Source organism: Canis lupus, assembly GCF_048164855.1.
Source record: "Canis lupus baileyi chromosome 5 unlocalized genomic scaffold, mCanLup2.hap1 SUPER_5_unloc_5, whole genome shotgun sequence".
Taxonomy (NCBI): Eukaryota; Metazoa; Chordata; class Mammalia; order Carnivora; family Canidae; genus Canis; species Canis lupus.
Window position 1 is genome coordinate 250,151 of NW_027326412.1, and position 25,783 is coordinate 275,933.

Below are 25,783 nucleotides of genomic sequence, written 5' to 3' on the forward strand. Positions count from 1 at the left end.
TTAATTTTACCTGTTTTTCTGGCTACTTGTTTTCTGATCAGGTTAATTATGGATGAGTTATATGTAGATTTTAATGCTCGAAAAATAATTTGAGAGGGGTTTTTAAATGTACCTGTGTTTGACAGTTTGTTTTCATAGGTAAAAGTCTGTTTAACCTCATCAGGAAACAAAAGACTTTTGCATCTTTTCAGCCAGCCATTTGAATAAATGCAGGAACACCTGCTACCTGAAGAGTATTATTATGTTTTGGAACTACTCCATCTGTAATAAACTGTTGAGATTTTAATCAAGATGACTGTGTGCTGTAGGGAATTTTGACTGAAGGCATTCAGGGCTGTTACACTGTTATGATAGAAAAAAATAATATATTCAAGCCAGAAGTGGAGAAAAATAATGTATTTCAGGAGCGTCCTCCTGATTATAGCAACCTAGTTATGCTGAAAGACCATTGCTAAATTAGTTCATTGTTTTATCTTGCTTAGTGGTTCAGAGAATTTTAGAGCAGATGGGGTCACCTGTAATTTGTTTAAACTATTCATTGAGAGATAAAGGGGCTAAGATTATGAGGTTATATTTCTTGCCCCGGCTCACATGGTGTTTTAAGAACAAGAATATGAATCCAGTTTTTTCTGACTTCTAATTTAGAGCTCTGATATTTATCTATCTGGAAATTCTATCTGAAGATCATATTAAGTATGGAAATACAGATTTTGTTCAATAGGCTGTGAAAAATGTCAAATCAACAAACGAAAGGCCAGATCCCTTTGCCTACTTAGAAGACTGGTTGTTCTGGGTCTGCTTTTACCCTGAAGCTAGTGAACAGTGAGCCTCAGTTTTGTGTAAGGGTTAATCGACAAAGCAAACATTCTCCATCCTTCCTAACTCACGACTATGCCACCCCTGACACATATGCTCACCACAGTCCTACTCTGAGAAGATTTACAACTAATTGCTAACACTACAGGTGTCTAACTATTGGAGTGTGTCAGAAACATTTTCGGATTTAGGCGTATTTTGATCTGTCCAGACTACCAAACGTCTGATACTATTTTAGTCATCTTGGCATTTTATTCATTATTTCAGAGAAAGGAATATAGAAAACATGGATAGAGAAGATAGATAGAATCAGGATATAGAAAGTTGATTTTTTTTCAAAGACTGTCTTGTAGATTTTAGATTGTAAATTGATTAAACTAAATCTTTAGTGCCAGAACTTCACTTGCTTTTCCAGAATTGCTTCAGCATGTTAGCAATTCAATTTACATAATTTTGTCTATATTATATTATTGACCTGGACCAGATTGAGAGAGAAAACAGTTTGATTTTGGCATTTTAAGCTATAGCACACAAGTAGCAACTTGTGTTTTATTAAATTAGTTGTCACAGGCTCACAGTGCCCTGATTTATATAAAATCAATGTTCCTTTTTATCATCTTGGGGAGTGTGGCAATATTTGTTCAAGGCATAGTTTTGACTGAGATTTTTCTGAAGTTCTTTCTACCCCCCCGCCCCCGCCATGATTTACCTCTTTCAGATGTCTTGAATGCTACCCACTATGGCTTCTGAGAAGCCGGTGCCTCTGGAGTCCCTTGTGTCATGAAGAGAGAATTTCTGTTAAGATGCTAACAATTTTAATTGAATTTAATTTTAATTGATTTAGTTTCTCTTTTAACAGAATGATATGGCCAATTCTAAAGAATATAACTTTCATACCATTTTTGCTATTTTCCTTTCATTTCTTGTCCCACAACTGTTGCTACTCTTGTGATCGATTTCCAGTTACAAACTGGTTCCTTTTTTCCCATATGATGTGCTAATTCTTTTGCACTTGTTAAGTCTCTTAATCTTCAGAATAAATTTACAAGATATCGATATTTTATCCTAATTTTTCAGGCCACAGAATTGAGACCCAGGTTATATAAATTGTAATAGTATAATCAGCATTAAAAACCAATTCTAACTCCGAAATCCATCCTCTAAACCATTGCATTCAACTTCTGCTATTAGAACTTAAAATGTTCTCGTATCCAGGAAACAGTAATATTAGTGATGATCAGTGCTTTCTAGGGGCTCTGATCCACATATGTTAGAAAGGGGAAGTGATTACTTTGTGTTAAGCAATTATTATAGTTTCGTTTGTTTTCTAACTTAGCTTGTCAACAGCTGGTAACAGTAATTATGTTTATCTAAACCATTCTGCCTCACATCTACCATAATTCAAAAATTTCAAAATCATATTTAATAGCATTTTAAAGTTAGTGAGGAAAGAATGAATTAGAAACCATGTAATTTGATTTTTGTAAGAGCAAAGCTAGCTAGATAAAATCTCTTAATTATATTATTTTTTGTTCAGGGTCTTCCTCTCTCTTGGCTTTTTAAACTTGGTCAATAACAATTTTTCCCTCTGAAGATAGAGACATTGTAAATTAAAAGCAGAATTCTTCACAGTCACCAGTTCTCTTTTTAAAAAAGATTTTTTTATTTTTATTTTTAGAGACAGAGTGCACACATGTGGGGGGACGGGGAGAGGGAGAGGATCTTCAGGAGTCTCCATGCCGAGCATAGAGTCACATGTAGGGCTTGATCCCAAGACCCTGAGATCATGACCTGAGCAGAAACCAAGAGTTGGACACTTAACCAACTGAGCCACCCAGGCTCACAGCAACCAGTGGTTCTTAATCATGTGTGTTATGTATCTCTGTGTGTCACAAATCTCTTTGGCAGTCTGATGAACTTCTTAATAATACTGTTTTATTTTTTTAATAATAAATTTATTTTTTATTGGTGTTCAATTTGCCAACATACAGAATAACACCCAGTGCTCATCCCGTCAAGTGCCCCCCTCAGTGCCCGTCACCCATTCACCCCCAATAATACTGTTTTAAATATATGAAACAAAATACTAGAATTACAAAGGAAACAATACCAATTATTAAAATATTTTTAAATCCCAAATTTTGACTTAGTAAATTAGTAAATGTATATTAAGTGACAAGGTCTGAAGGAGAATGGAATAAACACAAATGACTGATAAGCATAAGTGACATTCTTGAGATATTTTCAGTTCTACAAAGTGATATTAAAGCTTTTTTTTATCATTGGTGAGAGAGTCACAGGTACTACTATTACCATGATGTATTGCTTGCATTCATGATTAAAGAAAACACCAAATTTTAGTTGAGGTTACCAAAAATAAAGATGTATTTCCCTCATCCATGTTACACTCTCTTGAAAACCAGTACCTCATATATAAGAAGCCTTGAAAAGTTTTCATTGTGTTCAGCATTTACATTTATTTGTTAAGAAAAATCAGTGTGTCTTCAGTTTCCAGTAACTGAAGCACAAAGACACTGAAGATAGCATTCTATCTGAACCAAGTTCAGAACAGGTGAATTGTACATAGACGTAGGTGACACCACAGCAAAGAACTGGTTCAGCAGGCTAGGTATCAGGTTCACAGCCAGGTACAAGCAGCCATTTACGGGCTTGCTGCTGGGGGATTAATATATTGAGATTTTTCACCCAGATTATGAGTTGTTTTTTTCAAAAGTCAGAAGTAGCTAGTACTATAAAATAGGGGAGAAGGCAGAGAAGAGAAACTGTTGGAATCTACCTAGTTTAAGATGTCATTAGCTAGTTGCTTCACAGGTTTACTGTTCATTTGTTTACAGAAAAGTCATAGGTTGCAATTGTGTACAGAGTTGCCTCCTGTAGGAATCCCATGTGCCAGTTAATTTCACTTGTTTGTTTCCTGCTAATGTTCGCTTTTTAACTGTTTCAAACAAATTTCTCATGGGAAAACAGTCCTTTGTTCTCTCACTACATTTCTTTCTTTCTTTCTTTCTTTCTTTCTTTCTTTCTTTCTTTCTTTCTTTCTTTCTTTCTTTCTTTCTTTCTTTAAAAGGACATTGCCTGAAAAATCACAATAGTCCTCAGCACATGGTGGTAAATCTTTTGGAATTCACAGGTTCTCATCAGTTAATTTTTTTTTAATTTTTATTTATTTATGATAGGCACACAGTGAGAGAGAGAGAGGCAGAGACACAGGCAGAGGGAGAAGCAGGCTCCATGCACCGGGAGCCCGATGTGGGATTCGATCCCGGGTCTCCAGGATCGCGCCCTGGGCCAAAGGCAGGCGCTAAACCGCTGCACCACCCAGGGATCCCTCATCAGTTAATTTTTAATGCCTGCTCTGTTAATTTTCTATGCAGCCTGTAACATAGGCTTCTATCAATATAAGTTGGAATTGCTTATCTGTGGGTTGATTATTCTAACCGAAATCACATCTCTGACTCAGAGGCTGCTACAAGATTGGCGATCTGTGTTTACTAATTATAGATCACAGTTAGCAATCTTTGCTCTATAAGAGATGAATATATCACATGCTCCTATTTGTACTCTTTGGTGAATTTCAGCTAAAACAAATGTTTAAAACCTATTCTTTAACAATGAAGAAATATTTAGGCCCAAATTCACATTTTCCAGATGAGTTCATCTCTTTACATCTTCTAAAGAGGCCAGGAATATTTTCCATTAATGTGTGAGTTGTTTCAACAAAGGCCCTCGGCGAGTTCTGCTGGGATTCCGCTTCTGTGGATAGCATTATGTGACACATAAATTAAAAAAAAAATCTGGGCACTTTAGGGTATACTGTGCACTAATTTATACAGTCTATTGCTAACTAACCATTTCTTTATTGGACTACAACTTTCCTTTGCAAATACTGAGTTCTGTCTCAGTCCCTACTCTGTCCAGGCCTTACTTCTAATTCATGCACTCAAACAAATCTTTGCTGAGCTTCTACTAAATATACTCCTAGCTGACATGAAGCTTGTGAGTTTGAAGTGGAATTAACTGTTTGCAAAAGGCAGCTGTATGCCAGTCAGTCTTTCTACCAGAAGCGGCCAATGCTCTCCCATTAGTCCTTGGGTGTTCTTCAGTATTTAATTGTCCTCTTTCTGAAATTATCCTCTTTCTGAGAAGTGACTTATGACTTCCTGTACTGTATTCTTGGAATGGAACCTTTCCAAGCCTGCACCCTCCCTGAGTGGCTTTGTATCCCATACCCCTGGGGCTTTTTTCATGGTCCTACTACCCTGCTGGATGACTCTGTGCATAAAGCTCTGTTTTCCAATGACTAGGAAGCTTTAATGATGAGCAGAGACTGCATCTGCCTTGTTTACTGTCCTATTTCTAGCTGTAGCAGAGTGCCTAGCATATAGTAGTTACTTTAATTGCACGAGTGAAAGGACAAGCAGTGCATAATTACATGCCAGTTACCTACAAAAAGCATTTAATATTCTAGGAATTCAAAAATTATCTAGGAATTCAAAAGCTATCACATGTTTATGTACTGAGAGTGTTGGGAGGAAATAAGAAAAAATTGAACTGGATTTTGAGAGTTAAGGATTTGGATAAATAGAGCAAAGAAGAGAGGGTATTTCAAATGAGAAAACAGAAACATAGGGAAGCATAAGATGCAATCAAAAGACCTTGAATTTACCAATTATCAGTAACTAAAGATATAATATTAAGGAAAACTAATAAAGTAAGCATTAATTTAACTCTTCAGTTTATATCTGATACTGCAAAGTAACTGTTATTCAACACAATATTGCTTACACTTATTTTTATAGTTGTCAGTTGTTTCTGATGTGTTATCTTTACCTTTTGTCCTTTTTTGGGGGAATACTCTATTTTATCCATGTATTTAATTTTTACTGAAGTATAAATGATATACAAGATAATATTAAGGTATATATCATAGTGATTTGATATTTTTACATGTTACAAAATGATCCCCATGATAAATCTGCTTGTCATCTCCCACTATGTGAAGTTAATACAATACTATTGACTATATTCCCTATGTAGTACATTACATCCCCATGACTTATTTCTTTTATAACTGGAAGTTTGTGCCATTTAATCCACTTCACCACATTTACCTGTTTCCTCCATCAACTCGTATCCCCTCTGGTAGCCTATAGTTTGTTTCTTGTACCTATGAGTCTGCTTGTTTTGTGTTGTGTTTTTAGAGTTCACATATAAGAGAAATCATAAAGTTTTTCTCTTCTTCTGTCTGACATATTTCACTTAGTGTAATAGCACTGATCTAAGTCCATCCATGTTGTTGCAAATGGAAAGATGTCATTCATTTTTATGGTTGAGTAATATTCTGTTGGATATACCTACCACATCTTCTTTCTTCATTCATCTATCACTGGACCATTAGGCTGCTTCCACATCTTGGCTGTTGTAAATAATGTTGCAGTAAACCTAGGGTGCATATATTTCTTCAAATTGGTGTGTTCATTTTCTTTGGATAAATAAGTGAAATTGCTGGATCATATGATAATTCTAAATTTAATTTTTTGAAGAACCTCTAAAATGTTTTCCATAGTGGCTGCACCAATATACATTCCTCCCAACAGTGCGTTGGAATTCCCTTTTCTCCACAGACTCCAACACTTGCTGTTTTTGTATTTTTGAAAGTTAATCTGGCTGGAGTGATTTGCATTTTTCCCTGATGTTGAGTGACGTTGAGCACCTTTCCATATGCCTGTTAGCTATGTTTGTCTTCTTTGGGAAGATGTCTATTGAAGTTCTCTACTCGTTTTTAAATCAGATTGCTTTTTAAATATTCAGTTGTATAAATTCTTTCTGTATTTTGGATGCTAACTCCTTATTGAATATATGATGTGCAAATATCTCCCCCCATTTGGTAGGTTGCCTTTTTGTTTTGTTGATGGTTTCCTTCACTGTGCAAAAGATTTTTACTTTGATGTAATTTCATTTGTTTGTGTTAACCTTCGTTCTCCTTCCCTGAGGAGGCTGGTCCAAAAAAATATTGCTAAGATGAATGTCAAAAGTTTATCGCCTGCATTTTCTTCTAGGAGTTTTATGGTTTCAGGTCCTACATTCAGGTCTTTAGTCCATTTTGAATTTATTTTTTGTATATGGTAGTAAGATAGTGGTTAAATTTCATTCTTCTACATGTGGCTGTCCAATTTTCCCAAAATTATTTCCTGAAGAGAATGTCTTCTCCATTGTGTGTTCTTGCCTCCTTTGTCATAGATTAATTGACCATAAATATGTGGATTTATTTCCAGGGTCTCTATTTCATTGACCTAAGGGTTTTTGTGTCAGTACCATACTGTTTTGATTACTATAGTTTGAAATTAGGGACCATTATGCCTCCAGCTTTGTTCTGTGTCAAGATTATTTTGGCTATTTTGAGTCTTTCATGGTTTCATACAAATTTTAAGGATTCTTTGTTCTAGTTATGTGCAGAGTGTCACCAGTATATTGATGGGAATTGTATTGACTGTAGATTCCTTTGAGTAGCATAGACATTGTAACAATATTAATTCTTCCAATCCTTCCAATCCATAGCACAGTATATCTTTCCATTTATTTGTGTTGTCCTCAGTTTCTTTTTTCAGTATTTTATAGTTTTAAGGATACAAGTTTTTCACCTCCTTGATTAAATTTATCCCTAAGCTTTTTTTTTTTATTTTGATGCAGTTGTAAATGAGATTGCATCATTAATTTCTTTTTCTCATAGTTACTAGTGTAGGGAAGAAACACAATGAATTTCTCCGTATGCTAATTTTGTATCCTATAACTTTATGAAATTCACTTATTAGCTCTAATAATTTTTTGGAGTCCTTAGGGCTTTCTATATATAGTGTAATGCCATCTGCAAATAACGACAGTTTTACTTCTTCATTTTCAATTTTTCTGCGTTTTTTTAATTATCTAATTGCTATGGCTAGGACTTTTAATACCATATTGAATGAAAGTGACAAGGTTGGGCATCCTTGTCTTGTTTCTGATCTTTGAGGAAAACCTTCAGTTTTCACCACTGAGTATAATGTTAACTGTGGGTTTGACATATATGGCCTTTATTACGTTGAGATATATTTCTTTTATACACACTTTGTTGAGACTTTTTTTATCATAAATGGAAGTTGAATTTTATGATATGCTTTTTCTACACCTGTTGAGAAAAATCATATGATGTTTATTCTTCATTTTGTTGATGTGGGTACATCATGTTGATTTGTGAGTGTCGAACCATTCTTCCATCCCTGAAATAAATCCCATTTGATTATAATGCATTCTCCTTTTAACGTGTGTTGAATTAGGTTTGCTAATATTTTGTTGAGGGTTTTCATATCTGTGTTCATCAGAGACTCTGGCATGTGATTTTCTTTTTGTGTGATGTCTTTGGATTTGATATCAGGGCAGTGCTAGCCACTTAAAATGAATTTGGAAGCCTTCCTTTCTCTTCAGTTCTTTTTAGGGGGAGAGGAATAATTTGAGAGTTATAGGGCTTTAACTATTTGGTATAACCATCAGTGAAGCTGTCCAGTCCTTGTTTTGGGGAGTTTTTATTCCTAATTCATTTTCATTATTCATCATTGACCACTAAGATCTTATTTAAAACAAATAATTTTGAAGATTTTATTTATTTGAGAGAGAGAGAGAGAGAGAGAGAGAGAGAGACCACACAAACAGAGGGAGAAAGAGGGAGAGAAAAAGCAGGCTCCCTGCTGAGGAGGGAGCTGGATATTGGTTTCATACCCAGTACCCTGGAATCCTGACCTGAGCTGAAGGCAGATGTTTAATTGACTGAGCCACCCAGGCATCCCTATAATTGACCTACTAAGGTCTTCTGTATCTTCATGATTCAGTGTTGGAAGATTGTGCATTTTTAGGAATTTATCCTTTTTTTTCTAGGTCTTCCAGTATGGTTATGTATAATTGTTTCTGGCCATCTCTTATAGTGTTTTTGTATTTTGTGGTGTCACGTGTAACATCCTCTACATTTCTTTTTTATTTTCTTCAATCTTTTTTTTTAATTTATGATAGTCACAGAGAGAGAGAGAGAGAGAGAGGCAGAGACACAGGCAGATGGAGAAGCAGGCTCCATGCACCAGGAGCCTGACGTGGGATTCGATCCCGGGTCTCCAGGATCGCGCCCCGGGCCAAAGGCAGGCGCCAAACCGCTGCGCCACCCAGGGATCCCAAGATTTTATTTATTTATTCATGAGAGACACAAGCAGAGGGTGAAGCAGGCTCCACGCAGGGAGCCCGATGTGGGACTCGATCCTGGGTCTCTAGGATCATGCCCTGAGCCAAAGGCAGGTGGAAAACCACTGAGCCGCTTGGCCTGCCCTTCCTCTACATTTCTGGTTGTATTTGTGCCCTCTTTCTTTTTGAGGATTATGGCTAGTTTATAGGCTTTGTTTATCCTTTCAAAGAACCAGGTCTTGGTTTTATTGATCTTGTCTATTGTACATATCGATTTTGTTTGTTTGCTTGTTTCTACTTTTTTTTTGTTGTTGTTCTTGTTGTTTTGTTTTGGTGGTTTTTTTTTTTTTAAGTCTCTAGTTCATTTACTTTTTCTATGATCTTTTTTCTTTTTTTTCCTTTTTTTATTTTTTTCTTTTTTTTCTTTTTTTAAATAATAAATTTATTTTTTATTGGTGTTCAATTTGCCAACATACAGAATAAAACCCAGTGCTCATCCCGTCAAGTGCCCCCCTCAGTGCCCGTCACCCATTCACCCCCACCCCCCGCCATCCTCCCCTTCCACCACCCCTAGTTCATTTCCCAGAGTTAGGAGTCTTCATGTTCTGCCTCCCTTTCTGATATTTCCTACCCATTTCTTCTCCTTTCCCTTCTATTCACTTTCAGTATTATTTATATTCCCCAAATGAATGAGACCATATAATGTTTGTCCTTCTCCGATTGACTTATTTCACTCAGCATAATACCCTCCAGTTCCATCCACGTTGAAGCAAACGGTGGGTATTTGTCATTTCTAATGGCTGAGTAATATTCCATTGTATACATAGACCACATCTTCTTTATCCATTCACCTTTCGATGGACACCGAGGCTCCTTCCACAGTTAGGCTATTGTGGACATTGCTGCTAGAAACATCGGGGTGCAGGTGTCCCGGCCTTTCATTGCATCTGTACCCTTGGGGTAAATCCCCAGCAGTGCAATTGCTGGGTCGTAGGGCAGGTCTATTTTTAACTCTTTGAGGAACCTCCACACAGTTTTCCAGAGTGGCTGCACCATTTCACATTCCCGCCAACAGTGCAAGAGGGATCCCTTTTCTCTACATCCTCTCCATCATTTGTGGTTTCCTGTCTTGTTAATTTTCCCCATCCTCACTGGTGTGAGGTGGTATCTCATTGTGGTTTTGATTTGTATTTCCCTGATGGCAAGTGATGCACAGCATTTTCTCATGTGCGTGTTAGCCATGTCTATGTCTTCCTCTGTGAGATTTCTCTTCATGTTTTTTGCCCATTTCATGATTGGATTGTTTGTTTCTTTGGTGTTGAGTTTAATAAGTTCTTTATAGATCTTGGAAATTAGCCCTTCATCTGATACATCATTTGCAAATATCTTCTCCCATTCTGTAGGTTGTCTTTTAGTTTTGTTGACTGTATCCTTTGCTGTGCAAAAGCTTCTTATCTTGATGAAATCCCAATAGTTCATTTTTTGCTTTTGTTTCTTTTGCCTTTGTGGATGTATCTTGCAAGATGTTACTGTGGCCAAGTTCAAAACGGGTGTTGCCTGTGTTCTCCTCTAGGATTTTGATGGAATCTTGTCTCACATTTAGATCTTTCATCCATTTGGGTTTATCTTTGTGTATGGTGAAAGAGAGTGGTCTAGTTTCATTCTACTGCATATGGATGTCCAATTTTCCCAGCACCATTTATTGAAGAGACTGTCTTTCTTCCAATGGATAGTCTTTCCTCCTTTATCGAATATTAGTTGCCCATAAAGTTCAGGGTCCACTTCTGGGTTCTCTATTCTGTTCCCCTGATCTATGTGTCTGTTTTTGTGCCAATACCACACTGTCTTGATGACCACAGCTTTGTAGTACAACCTGAAATCTGGCATTGTGATGCCCCCAGATATGGTTTTCTTTTTTAAAATTCCCCTGGCTTTTCGGGGTCTTTTCTGATTCCACACAAATTGTAAAATAATTTACTCTAACTCTCTGAAGAAAGTCCATGGTATTTTGATAGGGATTGCATTAAACGTGTAAATTGCCCTAGGTAACATTGACATTTTCACAATATTAATTCTGCCAATCCATGAGCATGGAATATTTTTCCATCTCTTTGTTTCTTCCTCAATTTCTTTCAGAAGTGTTCTATAGTTTTTAGGGTGTTGTTAGGTGTAGATCCTTTACCTCTTTGGTGAGGTTTATTCCTAGGTATCTTATGCTTTTGGTTGCAATTGTAAATGGGATTGACTCCTTAATTTCCCTTTCTTCAGTCTCATTGTTAGTGTATAGAAACGTCACTGACTTCTGGGAATTGATTTTGTATCCTGCCACGCTGCCAAATTGCTGTATGAGTTCTAGCAATCTTGGGGTGGAGGCTTTTGGGGTTTCTATGTAGAGTATCATGTCATCGGTGAAGAGGGAGTGTTTGACTTCTTCTTTGGCAATCTGAATGCCTTTAATATCTTTTTGTTGTCTGATTGCTGAGGCTAGGACTTCCAGTACTATCTTGAATAGCAGTGGTGGGCGTGGTCATCCTGTCTTGGTCCTGATCTTAGGGGAAAGGCTCCCAGTGATTCCCCATTGAGAATTATATTTGCTGTGTGCTTTTCGTAGATGGCTTTTAAGATGTTGAGGAATGTTCCCTCTCTCACAACACTCTGAAGTGTTTTGATCAGGAATGGCCGCTGTGTTTTGTAAAATGCTTTCACTGCATCTAATGAGAGGATCATACGGTTCTTGGCTTTTCTCTTGCTGATATGATAAATCACATTGATTGTTTTATGAGTGTTGTACTAGCCTTGTGTCCCGGGAATAAATCCTACTTGGTCATGGTGAATAATTTTCTTAAGGTACTGCTGGATCCTATTGGCTAGTATCTTGTTGAGAATTTTTGCATCCATGTTCATCAGGGATATTGGTCTGTAATTCTCCTTTTTGGTGGGGTCTTTGTCTGCTTTTGAAATTAAGGTGATGCTGGCCTCATAGAACGAATTTGGATGTACTCCATCTCTTTCTATCTTTCCAATCAGCTTTAGTAGAATAGACATGGTTTCTTCTTTAAACGTTTGATAGAATTCCCCTGGGAAGCCATCTGGCCCTGGATTTTGTGTCTTGGGTTTTGATGACTGCTTCAATTTCTTCCCTGATTATTGGCCTGTTCATGTTTTCTATTTCTTCCTGTTCCAGTTTTGGTAGTTTGTGGCTTTCCAGAAATATGTCCATTTCTTCTAGATTGCCTGATTTATTGGCATATAGCTGTTCATAATATGTTTTTAAAATCTTTTGTATTTCCTTGGTGTTGGTAGTGATCTCTCCTTTCTCATTCATGATTTTATTAATTTGAGTCTTCTCTCTTTTCCTTTTAAAGGGTGAATAATGGTTTATCTATGTTATTAATTCTTTCAAAGAACCAACTCCTGGTTTTGTTTGATCTGTTCCACAGTTCTTCTGGTCTCGATTTCGTTGAGTTCTGCTCGAATCTTTATTAACTCTCTTCTGCTGGGTGTAGGATCTATTTGCTGTTTTTTTTTTTTTTCTCTAGGTCCTTTAGGTGTAAGGTTAGCTTTTGTATTTGAGTTCTTTCCAGCTTTTGGATGGCTGCTAGTATTGTGATGTATTTCCCCCTCAGGACTGCTTTTGGTGTATCCCAAAGGTTTTAAATGGTAGTATCTTCATTCTCATTAGTTTCCATGAATCTTTTTAATTTCTCCTTAATTTCCTGGTTGACCCTTTCATCTTTTAGCAGGATGGTCCTTAACCTCCACGTGTTTGAAGTCCTTCCAAACTTCTTGTTGTGATTTAGTTCTAATTTCAAGGCATCATGGTCTGAGAATATGCAGGGGACGATCCCAATCTTTGGGTATCGGCTCAGATCCAATTTGTGACCCAGTATGTGGTCTATTCTGGAGAAAGTTCCATGTGCACTTGAGAAGAATGTATTTTCAGTTGAGTTTGGATGTAAAGTTCTGTAGATATCTGTGAAATCCATCTGGTCCAGTGTATCATTTAAAGCTCTCGTTTCTTTGGAGATGTTGTGTTTAGGAAACTATCAAGTGTAGAAAGCGCTAGATTGAAGTCACAAAGTATAAGTGTATTATTATCTAAGTACGTCTTCACTTTGGTTATTAATTGATTGATATATTTGGCAGCTTCCACATTCGCGGCATATATATTGAGGATTGTTAAGTCCTCTTGTTGGATAGATCCTTTAATTATAATATAGTGTCCCTCTTCATCTCACTGCGGTCTTCGGTGTACGTTTTAGTTTATCTGATATAAGGATGGCTACCCCTGCTTTCTTTTGAGGACCATTTGAATGGTAAATGGTTCTCCAACCTTTTATTTTCAGGCTGTAGGTGTCCTTCTGTCTAAAATGAGTCTCTTGTAGACAGCAAATAGACAGGTCCTGCTTTTTTATCCAGTCTGACAGCCTGCACCTTTTGATGGGATCATTAAGCCCGTTCACGTTCAGAGTTACTATTGAAAGATATGAGTTTAGTGTCATCATGATACTTATTCAGTCCCTGTTTTTGTGGATTGTTCCAGTGGACTTCTTCTTAAAGGGGAATTTTGAGAGTCCCCCTTAAAATTTCTTGCAGAGCTGGTTTGGAGGTCACATATTCTTTCAGTTCCTGCCTGTCTTGTAAGCTCTTTCTTTCTCCTTCCATTCTGATTGAGATCCTTGCTGGATAAAGTATTCTCGGTTGCATGTGTTTCTCATTTAGGACCCTGACTATATCCTGCCAGCCCTTTCTGGCTTGCCAGGTCTCTGTGGAGAGGTCTGCAGTTACTCTAATACTCCTCCCCATAAAAGTCAGGGATTTCTTGTCTCTTGCTGCTTTAAGGATCTTCTCTTTATCTTTGGAATTTGCAAGCTTCACCATTAAATGTCGAGGTGTTGAACAGTTTTTATTCATTTCAGGGGGTGGAATCTCTCTATTTCCTGGATATGAATGCCTGTTTCCCTTCCCAGATTAGCAAAGTTTTCAGATATGATTTGTTCAAATACATATTCTGGGCCTCTGTCACATTTGGCGCCCTCTGGAACCCCAATGAAACGTAGGTTTTTCTTCCTCAGGCTGTCATTTATTTCCCTTAATCTATCCTCATGGTCCTTTACTTGTTTGTCTCTTTTTTCCTCAGTTTCCCTCTTTGCCATCAACTTGTCTTCTATGTCACTCACTCGTTCTTCTACCTTGTTAACCCTCATCATTAGAACTTCTAGTTTGGATTGTGTCTCATTCAATTGATTTTTAATTTCTGCCTGATTAGCTCTAAATTCTGCAGTCATGAAGTCTCTTGAGTCCTTTTTGCTTTTTTCTAGAGCCACCAGTAGCTTTATAATAATGCTTCTGAATTGGCTTTCTGACATTGAATTGTAATCCAGATTTTGTAACTCTATGGGAGAGAGGATGTTTCTGATTCGTTCTTTTGAGGTGAGGTTTTCCTTCTAGTCATTTTGCTCAGTGCAGAGTGCCCAAAAACATGTTGTATTGGGAAAAGGAGAAAAAGAGAGGAGAGAAAGACGGAAAGAAAAGAAAAAAGAAGAAAGAAAAAAGGAAGAAAAAAGGAAGAAAAAGAGAAGAAAAAGAAAAAAAAAGAAAGGAAAAAAGGGGTGGGGGAAGCAAACAGAAATAAAAAATAACAACAACAACAACAACAACAAAACAAGGGGGAATATCGTCTGATTCTGTATCCTGCAAGTCCCTTGTCTTACCCTGGAACTTTCCAGTGCTGCTTGGTCAATAACTTGTTTTTCCCCTGTCCTTCTCGCTGGTCTTCTGGGGGAGGGTCTATCGTGCTGATTTTCAGTTGTTAGCACTTGGGGGAGCTGCTCAACCCCCTGCCTGGTGCAGGGCTCAGTGGGGGTTGTTTACCCCGTGAGGCCCCAGTGCGCAGGCGCCAGCGAGGGGCTCCCAGCGTGCACTGGGCTCGAGCGCGGTCCCCGGACTGACGGCCAGCCGACCCTGCGGACAGACGGGCCACAAAGCATGTCGCCCTGCGCCTGCTGAACCGCGAGCGCCCGAGGATGTCAGCGCTGAGGAAGGTGCGAGCCGCGGGGGCCGAGCTGCCGGGGCGACCGGTCGCGGGCTGCGCGGCGGCCTCGTCCCTCGCGGCGCCTGGGTGCCTCGCCGGCGGTGCTTCCCGGACCCTGCACTCCCGGGGCGTGGGTGCGGCGCGGACTGTTCCGGGCAGACGGGCGGGCTGGAGGAGCTGCGGGGCCTGAGGAGGGGGCGGCGTCCGGCTCCCGCGCGGCAGCGGCGAGGGCCCAGGGGCCCAGGCGGAAGCGGCTCGTGTTTAGGGCAGCGCCAGCGGCGGACAGACGGTCCCTGGACAGCTCGAGAGCCTCCGTCCACGTCGCACGAGGCAGCTAGTGCCGGGTCTGTCCTCCGGATGCGGGGCACCGCCCGTGGGGGGACGCGCGCTACCTTCGTGTCGCCCTGGCACCGGCCGCGCAGGCGGCGCTGGGACCGTGGGGCTGCGGGCGAGCTGCACGTGCTGCAGGCTACCGCTGCCTCCAGCGCCAGGGGACCCGCGCCACAGGTGGCATCCGGGGCGGGGCCTGCGCGCCGGCAGGGGCGGGGGAGCGGTGGGGCGGAAGGACCCCCGGACGCCATGCTCGGCGCTGCCTGGGCTCCCCGCGCTTGCCTGGCCCTTCCCCAGGTGCCTCCGCGCGCCGGCCGGCCCCCAGCGCGCCAGGCCTCCGGGGCGCCCAGTGCGCAGGCGCCGGCGGCGGGCTCCGAGCGTGTGCCGGGCTGGAGCGCGGTGGGGCGCGTGCCGGCGGCGGCGGCGGGGGAGCAGTGGGGCGGAAGGACCCCCGGACGGCAGGGCGCGGTGCTGCCTGGGCTCCCCGGTGCGGGTGTGGCCCCTCCCCAGGTGCCTCCGCACTCAGGCCGGCCCCCAGCGTGCGGGGCCTCCCGGTCGACCAGTGCGCAGGCGCCGGCGGGGGGCTCCCAGCGTGCACTGCGCTCGAGCGCGGTCCCCCGGACTGACGGCCAGCCCTGCGGATGGACGGGCCGTGTGCCCTGTCGCCCTGCGCCTGCTGAACTCCGAGCGCCCGAGGATGTCTGCGCTGAGGAAGGTACGGGCCGCGGGCGGGGCGCAGGCAGGGACCCCGAGCTGCAGGAGTGACCGGTCGTGGGCTGCGCGCTGCGGCCTGGTGCCTCGCCGGCGGTGCTTCCCGGACCCTGCACTCCCGGGACGTGGGTGCCGCGCGGGCTGTGCCGGAGACGGGCGGGCTGGAGGAGCTGCGGGGCCTGAGGAGGGGGCGGCGTCCGGCTCCCGCGGGGCAGCGGCGAGGGCCCAGGGGCCCAGGCGGAAGCGGCTCGTGTTTAGGGCAGCGCCAGCGGCGGACAGACGGTCCCTGGACAGCTCGAGAGCCTCCGTCCACGTCGCACGAGGCAGCTAGTGCCGGGTCTGTCCTCCGGATGCGGGGCACCGCCCGTGGGGGGACGCGCGCTACCTTCGTGTCGCCCTGGCACCGGCCGCGCAGGCGGCGCTGGGACCGTGGGGCTGCGGGCGAGCTGCACGTGCTGCAGGCTACCGCCGCCTCCAGCGCCAGGGGACCCGCGCCACAGGTGGCATCCGGGGCGGGGCCTGCGCGCCGGCAGGGGCGGGGGAGCGGTGGGGCGGAAGGACCCCTGGACGCCATGCTCGGCGCTGCCTGGGCTCCCCGCGCTTGCCTGGCCCTTCCCCAGGTGCCTCCGCGCGCCGGCCGGCCCCCAGCGCGCCAGGCCTCCGGGGCGCCCAGTGCGCAGGCGCCGGCGGCGGGCTCCGAGCGTGTGCCGGGCTGGAGCGCGGTGGGGCGCGTGCCGGCGGCGGCGGCGGGGGAGCAGTGGGGCGGAAGGACCCCCGGACGGCAGGGCGCGGTGCTGCCTGGGCTCCCCGGTGCGGGTGTGGCCCCTCCCCAGGTGCCTCCGCACTCAGGCCGGCCCCCAGCGTGCGGGGCCTCCCGGTCGACCAGTGCGCAGGCGCCGGCGGGGGGCTCCCAGCGTGCACTGCGCTCGAGCGCGGTCCCCCGGACTGACGGCCAGCCCTGCGGATGGACGGGCCGTGTGCCCTGTCGCCCTGCGCCTGCTGAACTCCGAGCGCCCGAGGATGTCTGCGCTGAGGAAGGTACGGGCCGCGGGCGGGGCGCAGGCAGGGACCCCGAGCTGCAGGAGTGACCGGTCGTGGGCTGCGCGCTGCGGCCTGGTGCCTCGCCGGCGGTGCTTCCCGGACCCTGCACTCCCGGGACGTGGGTGCCGCGCGGGCTGTGCCGGAGACGGGCGGGCTGGAGGAGCTGCGGGGCCTGAGGAGGGGGCGGCGTCCGGCTCCCGCGGGGCAGCGGCGAGGGCCCAGGGGCCCAGGCGGAAGCGGCTCGTGTTTAGGGCAGCGCGAGCGGCGGACAGACGGTCCCTGGACAGCTCGAGAGCCTCCGTCCACGTCGCCCGAGGCAGCAAGTGCCGGGTCTGTCCTCCGGATGCGGGGCACCGCCCCTGGGGGGACGCGCGCTACCTTCGTGTCGCCCTGGCACCGGCCGCGCAGGCGCGCTGGGACCGTGGGGCTGCGGGCGAGCTGCACTTGCTGCAGGCTACCGCCGCCTCCAGCGCCAGGGGACCCGCGCCACAGGTGGCATCCGGGGCGGGGCCTGCGCGCCGGCAGGGGCGGGGGAGCGGTGGGGCGGAAGGATCCCCGGACGCCATGCTTGGCGCTGCCTGGGCTCCCCGCGCTTGCCTGGCCCTTCCCCAGGTTCCTCCGCGCGCCGGCCGGCCCCCAGCGCGCCAGGCCTCCTGGGCGCCCAGTGCGCAGGCGCCGGCGGCGGGCTCCGAGCGTGTGCCGGGCTGGAGCGCGGTGGGGCGCGTGGTGGCGGCGGCGGCGGCGGGGGAGCGGTGGGGCGGAAGGACCCCCGGACGGCAGGGCGCGGTGCTGCCTGGGCTCCCCGGTGCGGGTGTGGCCCCCTCCCCAGGTGCCTCCGCACTCAGGCCGGCCCCCAGCGTGCGGGGCCTCCCGGTCGACCAGTGCGCAGGCGCCGGCGGGGGGCTCCCAGCGTGCACTGCGCTGGAGCGCGGTCCCCCGGACTGACGGCCAGCCCTGCGGATGGACGGGCCGTGTGCCCTATCACCCTGCGCCTGCTGAACTCCGAGCACCCGAGGATGTCTGCGCTGAGGAAGGTGCGGGCCGCGGGCGGGGCGCGGGCAGGGACCCCGAGCTGCAGGGGTGATCGGTCGTGGGCTGCGCGCGGCGGTCTGGTGCCTCGCCGGCGGTGCTTCGGTGCTTCCCGGACCCTGCACTCCCGCGGCGTGGGTGCGGCGCGGACTGTTCCGGGCAGACGGGCGGGCTGGAGGAGCTGCGGGGCCTGAGGAGGGGGCGGCGTCCGGCTCCCGCGGGGCAGCGGCGAGGGCCCAGGGGCCCAGGCGGAAGCGGCTCGTGTTTAGGGCAGCGCCAGCGGCGGACAGACGGTCCCTGGACAGCTCGAGAGCCTCCGGCCACGCCGCCCGAGGCAGCTAGTGTCCGGTCCGTCCTCCGGATGCGGGGCACCGCCCGTGGGGGGACGCGCGCTACCTTCGCTTCGCCCTGGCACCGGCTGCTCAGCGGCGCTGGGACCTTGTTGCGGCCAGCGAGCAGCACGCGCCCCAGGTGGCATTCGGGGCGGGGACTGCCCGCCGTCTGCGGTGTGGCGGAGGCGCGGCGCTTGCCTGGGCTCCCCGCGCTTGCCTGGCCCTTCCCAGGTGCCTCCGCGCGCCGGCCGGCCCCCAGCGCGCCAGGCCTCCGGGGCGCCCAGTGCGCAGGCGCCGGCGGGGGGCTCCGAGCGTGTGCCAGGCTGGAGCGCGGTGGGACGCGTGGCGGTGGCGGCGGCGGCGGCCCCGCGGATTGTCGGCTGGCGGTGCGGATGGACGGACGGGCCACAAAGCATGTCGCCCTTCGCCTGCTGAACTCAGAGCGCTCGAGGATGTCGGCGCTGAGGAAGGTGCGAGCCGCCGGGGCCGCGGGCGGGGCGCGGGCTGCACGCGGCGCCCTCCTCCCTCGCCCGGGCTGGCTGTCTCGCTGGCGGGGCCTCCCGGACCACGCGCTGCCGGGGCGTGGGTGCGGCGCAGGGTGCGATGGGCTGGTTTTCATGATCTCCTAGTACTTATCTGTTGCTTTTTAAAATTTTTTCCTTGTTGATGGTTTTGAAAAGCCATAGTTTAAATATCGGGGCCGTATAATTAAAAAGAAATCGATTATCTTCAGAAGTTGATTTTTTAGATGTGGTTTCTGTTTCATTTGTAAAAGGTTTTACTTATTGATTTGTGAGAGAGACAGAGAGAGGCAGAGACACAGGCAGAGGGAGAAGCAGGCTCCCCATAGGAAGCCCAATGTGGGGCTGGGTCCTGGGCCAGAATCAGCCCTGAGCCAAAGTTAGACACTCAGCTTCTTAATCACCCAGATGTCCCTGTGTTTCCTATTTTAACTTAGATAATAAGGCATATGTCATCAATCTCAAAGTGATTTGCTATTTGGTTACTCCCCCAGACGCCTTTCAGGTTTCATCCAAAGATTAGAAATTATAGGGATCTTTCACTTTATGTGTTTTATGCGGACGCTTATTCCTCTGCTCCTCTTGGTGGTTCATTCGAGATCCAAACTTTTTGAAGTGGAGTAAAGGTATAGACAGAATTCTAGTAAGGGGCAGTTGCCACTTGAGGAAGTCTTAAGAAATCACTTTATTATTCTTTAAAACTCTTTTTTTTTAAGATTTTATTCATTCCTAAGAGAGCCACACAGAGACAGAGAGAGAGTTAGAGACACAGGCAGAGGGACAAGCAGGCTCCATGCAGGGAGTCCATCAAGCCCTGGCCCAAAGGCAGTGCTAAACTGATGAGCCACCCGGGCTGCCCAATTTTTAAAATGTTTTTATCAGGGACGCCTGGGTGGCTCAGTGCTGAAGCGTCAGCCTTCAGCCCAGGGTGTGATCCTGGAGTCCCGGGATCGAGTCCCACTTTGGGCTGCCTGAATGGAGCCTGCTTCTCTTTCTGCCTATGTCTCTGCCTCTCTCTCTCTCTCTCTCTGTCCGTCTCATGAATAAATAAAATCTTTTAAAAATTCATCAAATGCCTCTTTTGTGCCAACCACAGGACTACGTGCCTTGTTCCCTTGCATTCTTATAACAATGTTAACCACCACTTCTCCTCTTGCTTTAACTGTACTTTGAGATAACTGTGGATTCATGTGTTGGAAGACATAATACAGATCCCGTGTACCCTTGACCCTGCTTCCTCCAGTGGTGACATCTCGCATAGTTATGGTAACCACGTGGGTACATCGTCACTGATGCAGTCCCTTAGGCTTTTTCAGATTTTACCTGTGTTATATGCACACACTTGTGTATCTGCATACGTATGTATATTTTTTCCTGTCCAGTTTACTATAGGTGTAGATTCCGTTTCTTTTGAACATATGATGGAAAGAAGGCTGAGGTAAGTTATGGGGGGTAAATGAAGTATAGACCTGGTTTGAATCTAGGTCTGTTTGACTCAGAGTTTTGATTTTTCAATAGCAGTAGTGATGGACACTCCTGGGTGGTGCAGTGGGTTTTGTGTCTGACTTTTGGTCTCAGCTCCAGCCATGATCAGGGTCATGATTTGGAGCTTCGTGTCAAGCTCCATGCTGAGCGTGGAGTCTGCTTAAGATTCTGTCTCCCTCTGCCCCTGTCCCCTGCCTCTCTGTAAAATAAATTAATCCTAAAAAAAATAATAGTCCTGATGAATAACAGGAATAACAACAATAGCTGAAGCTCACTAAGTTACATATGAAATAGACTATTTACCATATGCCGGGGCTGTTCTAATACATTACCTCAGTTATCGCCCCCCCCCAGAACTATACCTCATAAATTATGTTATAGTTGAACTAGTATTATTAATTAAACTAACCATATTTCCAAGGAACAAGGAATTCCTTTTGTTGCTCCTAAATCAATAATAAAATAGCGAAATTCTACCTCCTTTTTACCTAATTTTCAATTTGAACCTCTGACCTTAATCGCTGATCTTGGCAATTGTCATGTTTTTAAAGTTGTGTGTATCTGTGTACGTGTAAAGTGAGACCTGCATTATTATACATCGAATTATGTTGGGACACCTTACAAATAGTTTTATGAAATCATAAATAAGAGCTAGCTTAGGCATGATGCCAGGTTTTTAAGGGAATAAGTGTAAATCATCAAGAATACTTAAGAATGTAATAGGGAGACATTTTCTTCCCCCTAAAGTAGAATAGATCTTTTTGGCCACATGCAGTCCCAGGAATGTTTGAGTTTAACGTCTCATGTTACAGATCCAGCTTTCCAAGGCAAAGCGAATACATTTGGTGAATGATCACTGATTATCAGAATATGATAATACTTTAGGAAGATAATAGATAGACTAATCAGCAGGCCATAATTTATGATTCTTTGCTAGTTACATATCTTGTAAAGCTGTCCCTGTGATGAACAGCAGCACTTCAGAGCAGGAATAACAGCACGCTCCTGTGTCGTAGATCCCAGGAGGTTTCGGTGCTCTTGTAGACAGCAGACAGAAATAAAAGGAAGTTTCTCCTTTTTACCTCGTATAATCCCACTGGAAAGTGAAACGTGTGCTGAGAGTTGATACTGACTTCTTCTAGGTCACCTCCCTGAAGAGGCCCCGGGCAGGCACTGTCGTAACAGTTCTTGGACAGGAGTCTGATGGGCCCCAAAGGAGGTGGGAGGGTTTCTGCAACAGGCTACTGGTGGAACAGGGTGCTACTGTCTAGCCCCAGGAAGCTTCTAGTGAGGAGGGCCCCGAGGAACCTGCATCCTTTTCCTTAACTCTTTCAGAGGGTACGGCATACGCCCAGATTGGAGTTAAAGGTAAACTCAGTTCTGTGTAGCTTGTGGTTGTTGCTTTTTGAAAAATGAGCAGCTACAAGAAAGCAACACCACGTATGGCTTAATAGGCCTTAGCTTTTTGGAACTTGAATTTGGATGTAGATAACGCAAATGGTTTTGAAGCTATATATCATTAGGAACTCTTTGGAAACCACAAAACCTTTTTAATGGGCCACTCTATCAATTTTCTGCTCTTCTAAGGAGTTTTTCCTATTCATGACTCCTTTTGATCTTTGGCTAACACTGAGGCAAATGTAGTGACGATTTAGTTTTCTTCTTCCTCTGATAGCTTGTACACGTTTTCTGCCTCGGGTTGTGTCCGCTTGGATGCCTGGAGAATGTTGACAAAGGAAAGGTTAGGCTAGCCTGTTGATGCTACATATTTGGGCTTTAAAAATCAAAAAGGTTCCTTGGCTTCCGCGGAGAAGCATTCTGCTTGATGGCCCAGATTACTGATCCAGTAAAAACGACATGTTCCAGCCATCCTTCACACACACCTTAAGTGAAATTAATGAGATCACTCTATGGTTACGCTTTGTGTTTTATTTTCACTTTCTAGGTCTGTATGAGCTGTTGGCTGTTGTGCAGGCCGGCTGGGGCCACGTGTGGACAGCCAGGAAGACCTGACCTTCCTCTGGGATATGTTTGGTGAGAAAAGCCTGCATTCACCGGTAAAGGTAAAACCATGCTGATGTCAGATTCTCTTGGTGGGAAAACATATGGAAAAATATTTTGTCATCTCATGCTTTGTTCTGTCCTCCCCTACTCTCTATGCAGAAGTTACTCGTCGAGCACCATTTTCCTTTAGGTTAGTGATTTCTGAATTGTATTCATGAAACATTTCCTTAATGTGTGACCAAAAAGCTATTCCCTTTTTCATTTTCACTTTGATTTCGCTACTCTAGATTTTTGTTTATTATGTGTGAATCTGGATCTCAAAAGAAATTCTCTCAACATTTCTTCTTTGTCATATTTGCTCTAGATTATTTTTTTTCATATTTGCCGTTTACTCAATTTAAGAAGTTTCCGTTTATTCTTTGTAAAATGACTTTTTAAATGACTAGCCATTGGACTTTGTCAAGTGCTTTTTATTTATTTATTGTAATGATCATATGATTTGTTTCCTGTCAGTCTCAACATAGGAAAGTTCATTGGTTTTTGACATTTTTTTTTTTTTTACTGATTTTTGACTGTTCAACTGGCTATCATTGGACTATTATTTGAGATAACCTAATTTGTTCATGATTTGTTCTCCTTTACATATAATCTGCTGGAGTTAGTTGACTCCTAGTTTATTTAGAACTTTAATGTCTCCTTTTATGAGACTTCAGCCCATAATTTTGCTTTCTTATCTCTCTCATCAGATCTTCACAATATCCTGGGTAGCCTTATGTTGTGAGGTGGAAGTCTCTACTCTTCTGTGGGTAAGTTTATGAAAGACTGAAGTTCGTTTGTCCTTTAACAGAACTGACTTGTTGGGTTCCTTGGGCCTGGATGTTTTCTTTTTTATAAGGATATTGGTAACTATTTTAAAGATGACAAGAACGTTTAGGCTTTCTATTTCTTCTTGATTAGTTTTAATGATTCATATTTTTCTAAGATTTGGTCCATTTCAACTACATTGTCAAATTTCTGAAAAGGTTGCTTATAATATTTCACATGTGCACTTTCTATGCTAATTGTTTTTCTTCTTGGTCCTGATATTGGTACTTACTGCCCTTTCTTCTCTTTCCTCAATATTGCCAGAGTTTTGGCATTAGTCTTTTTAGATATAAACCTTTGGCCTTATTAATTTTCCTCATTGTATATTAGTTTTTATTTCATTGACTTTTTTAAAAAAATTCTTTTTCTAGTTATGAACGTTTGTTCATAAATTTTCAACCTTCTTCTTTTCCTAACGTTAGCATTTAAGGCCATTTCTCCCAAGGTACTGGTTTTCTTAACTTAGAATCATTTTGTAGTTGCTTACTTAGACTTTTCTTGAATTTACAAATAAGGATTTTTTTAATTTATCTTGTTCCTGATTTCTACCTTAATTGCTTTGAGGTCAGAAAACCTAATTTGCATTATTTCAGTCCTTTGAAATGTGTTTACACTTTATGGCCAGCTACATATTCAATATCTGTAATGTATCCTGTCTGTGTCTAAAAAGAAGGTATATTCTGCAGTCATTAAGTATAGTTTTCTGTATGTGTCTGTAGATCAAGTTTGTAAACCTATTCAAATATTCTGTGTTTTCACTGATTTTTGTTCGTTTATTCTCTGTTACCAAGAGAAGTATGGTAAAAAAGTTTCCCATTATGACCATGGTTTTCTTCTTGCAGTTCTGTTCAGTTTTTTGTGTGTTTTTTTTTAAATTTAATTTATTTATCGGACACTGAAGAAGCAGGAGGAGTGACAGGCAGAGAGAGAGAGAGGGAGAAGCAGGCTCCCCCCTGGAGCAAGGACCCTGATGTGGGCCTTGATTCCAGGACCCTGGAATCTTGACGGGAGTTGAAGGCAGGTGCTTAACCGACTGAGCCACCCAGGCTCCCTCTGTTCATTTTTTGTTGTATATATTTAAATTTGTTATTAAATATAAATTTGTTATTTTGCTGGTGAATTACTACACTTTATACTTTTTAATAGAGTTTATTTTAAAGTAGATACATTTTTGTTGCCATTTGCAGGATATCTTTTCCTATCCTTTTATTGTCAACTCTTCCATATTCCTGCTTTATTACAGCTTTTGTGAATTACAGTTGGAGCTTTCTGAGGTAACAAGTCAGAAGTCTTTACTTTCAGCTAGAATATCTTCACTACAGTTCATTATGACGTATGATCTTTATAATTTAAAATCTGACGTATTTTGTGTTTTCTTGTCCTGATTTTTCTTTGTTTCTTTTGGATTGGTTAGGGTTTTCCCTGCATACAGTTGAGAAGTTAATACATTCTCTTTCTGTTATTTGAGTGGCTACCTTAGAAATTATGACATGAATCCTTTATTATAAAATCCTATCTTAATCTGTCTATTGTCATCTGGAAAAGATCCAGAAATCTTAGCGCACTTTTGCCCCATATACTTTCCTGCCAACTTCAGTGCTATTGTGTCCTGTATTTTAATTCTCTCTAGAAAACAAACAGAAAAACAAAAACCCCTCACAACCTTGTAGACATCCTTATTTTGCTTTACATCAACGTCATTATTCATTTAGTATAACCACCATTTTGTTCGTTCTAGTCCCAATCTACAGCTCAGCCTTGTCATCCAGGCTGATTTTTCACCTGTTTAATGTAAAAAAGCTCTAGAATCTCCTGTATTGAGGGTTTGTGGCTATCAAACTATGTCTTTCAGTGAATCAGTACATGTTTTTATTTCCTTCCATTTTTTTTTCGTTTTATTAAATTATAATCGATATATGACACACTAGTTTCAGGCGTGCAACATAAAATTTGGCATTTGTATATCTTGCACAATGAACACCATAGTAAGTCTAGTTAACATCTCTCTGCATGCACAGTCACGCCATTTGTTTTCTTGTGCTAAGAACTTTTCAGACGTATTTTCTGAAAACAACTTTCAAATTTGCAATATGTTATTATTGACTATAGTCACCATGCTGTGCGTAAATTCATTTTGTAAGAGGATGATGGGACTCTTGATCCCCTTTATCCGTTTTTACCCACACAGCCTCACCCCCTTCCCTTTTGGCAACCACCCATGTATTCTCTGTATTTCTGACTTTATTTGTTGTTTAGTTTCAGGTATAAGTTAAATCATACCATATCTGTCTTTCTCTTTCTGACTTTTTTCACTTAGCATAATACCCTTCAGATTCATGCCAGTTGCAAATGGCTAATTTATTTTATGGCTGAATAGTATTCCTTTTTTTTTT

General features: G+C 44.1%; 1 protein-coding gene across 10 annotated transcripts in view; it reads left to right on the plus strand.

Moving 5' to 3' along the window:
* The first annotated feature begins 15,067 nt into the window (after positions 1–15,067).
* LOC140629442 (outer dynein arm-docking complex subunit 2-like) overlaps positions 15,068–25,783 on the plus strand; it is a 150,382-nt gene continuing 139,666 nt past the window's right edge. For 3 of the 10 annotated variants that reach the window (XM_072818915.1, XM_072818920.1, XM_072818926.1), the window contains exons 1-4: positions 18,085–18,189; positions 22,468–22,585; positions 22,686–22,716; positions 23,273–23,332. The gene's annotated coding sequence lies outside the window, so the exon portion shown is untranslated. Of the gene's footprint in view, positions 15,084–18,084; positions 18,190–18,852; positions 18,987–22,467; positions 22,586–22,685; positions 22,717–23,272; positions 23,333–25,783 lie in introns of those variants that run through there. The other 7 variants (XM_072818924.1, XM_072818923.1, XM_072818917.1 and 4 more) reach the window with 5 other exon arrangements.